This window comes from Bidens hawaiensis, unplaced genomic scaffold, assembly GCF_021521415.1.
Source record: "Bidens hawaiensis isolate Kalapana, Puna unplaced genomic scaffold, B.hawaiensis_p1.1 tig00015059_1, whole genome shotgun sequence".
Taxonomy (NCBI): Eukaryota; Viridiplantae; Streptophyta; class Magnoliopsida; order Asterales; family Asteraceae; genus Bidens; species Bidens hawaiensis.
The window spans coordinates 212,532-214,234 of record NW_027492336.1 but is presented as its reverse complement, the minus strand read 5'-3'; the positions used below and the strand labels follow the sequence as shown (position 1 = coordinate 214,234).

The window sequence follows — 1,703 nt, the reverse complement described above, 5'->3', positions numbered from 1 at the left end:
GGCTTTCTGTCAAAACCCAGTGGCATTTGATTTTGATTGCTGCCACCATCTTTCCAGCTGAAATTGGGGTGGTTTCTCCATCCCGGATTGTAGGTGTTGCTGTAGGCATTGTTTTGGCGGCCCACAAAGTCAACATCCTCCACCACCATGGCCTGCTAGCACTGACTGGTTTGGTGTTTTCCGTCACACACCCCACAACGAGAACTAGATTTGACAAGATCAGATTGCATTTGGTCAAATCTTTTAGTAAGAGCTTCTAACTGGGCGGAGACAAGGGTGTTTGAATCAACGTGATGAACACCCTTAGAGGAAGGAATACTACGAGGTGGATTATACGCGAAACTCTTCTTAGCGGCTTTCTCCAATATATCAAGCGCCTCATTTGGGGTACACCTACCGAAATCTCCTCCCGCAACCTGATCGACGGCCTGCTTTTGTGCTCCGGATAAAGCGTCAAAGAATGTACGGCACTGAAGCCCGCGGCTCAAACCGTGATGAGGGCATTTCCTCAACAAGCCCTTGAACCTCTCCCATGCGGCATGAAGTGACTCATCATCATCGATACGAAAACCAGTGATGTTTGCTCGGAATTTAGCAGTTTTATCGGGTGGGAAATATTGAAGAAGAAACTGCTCAACTAATTGATTCCAAGTGGTGATGGAACCGGAAGGGAGTGCCTCTAACCACTCCAGAGCAGACCCGCGAAGCGAGAATGGACAAAGTCTAAGTCTCACGGCATCATCAGAACAATTATTAATTTTGAATGTCGCACATAATCTAAGGAAATGTGAAACGTGAGCATGAGGGTCCTCGTTCTGAAGACCATGAAAAGAAACAGAATTTTCAACCATATGAATGATGCTCGACTTGATCTCAAAACTCACTGCAATCTCGGGCTGCATGACGCTGCTGTCATAAACTTCAAGTGATGGTGTGGCAAAGTCGTCCATGTGACCTTGATCGTTCGGGTCCGCCATCTCTTCTTCTTTTATCTCGTGGGTGTCGGTATCCTCCACTTCTTCGTTTTTAATGACCTCGGAGACCTCGCGTGCTCTGCTCCTTAAACCTTCTCGAAGATTTCGCTCGGGCTCAGAAAGAGGTGAAACAAGCTCAGGACCAGGCGTGGTGGACATTCATCACCCGGAAGAACGCGGAACGGAAAACGAACAAAGACACGGAAACTAACTAGAAACTAAACTAAAATAAAAATAAGATGAATAAAAATGAAATAAAATAAAATAACATAGATCAAAAATATCAACAAGGCTAATCAAAGATTCAGATCATTCCTTAAAAATCACCGTGTCCCCGGCAACGGCGCCAAAAACTTGACGTGTGTGAATATATATATAAAAATGTTAATAAAAGTTCCACACAAATCGGGTTTTAAAATAGGTTTTCACCTACAACTAAACCACACACGAAAGGCAAGTGTACCTATCGTTTGTAATAAAGTGTTGGCAAGAACCGAGTATCAATCCATGGACACGACAACTTTCTAGTACTAAATCTTTGTAGATGGTCAACCGAACAAGTAAATCTCACTTTGAATTTTAATTAACTAAACTAGCATACAATGAAAATAAGCAAGTAAAAACACAAGAACACAATCAATCCAACAAACTACCTAGACATGAATCCACTCCACTAATATGATAAAGTAGCAATGATATGGTAAAACATCATGAATCCAAACATGAATT

At 42.6% G+C, this 1,703-nt stretch overlaps 1 non-coding gene across 1 annotated transcript; it reads left to right on the top strand.

The window, feature by feature from the left end:
- Window positions 1–486: 486 nt before the first annotated feature.
- LOC143548382 (small nucleolar RNA R71) lies at window positions 487–593 on the top strand. Its single transcript, XR_013137940.1, has one exon. It is a non-coding gene; the product is annotated as a small nucleolar RNA R71 (small nucleolar RNA).
- Window positions 594–1,703: the final 1,110 nt, after the last annotated feature.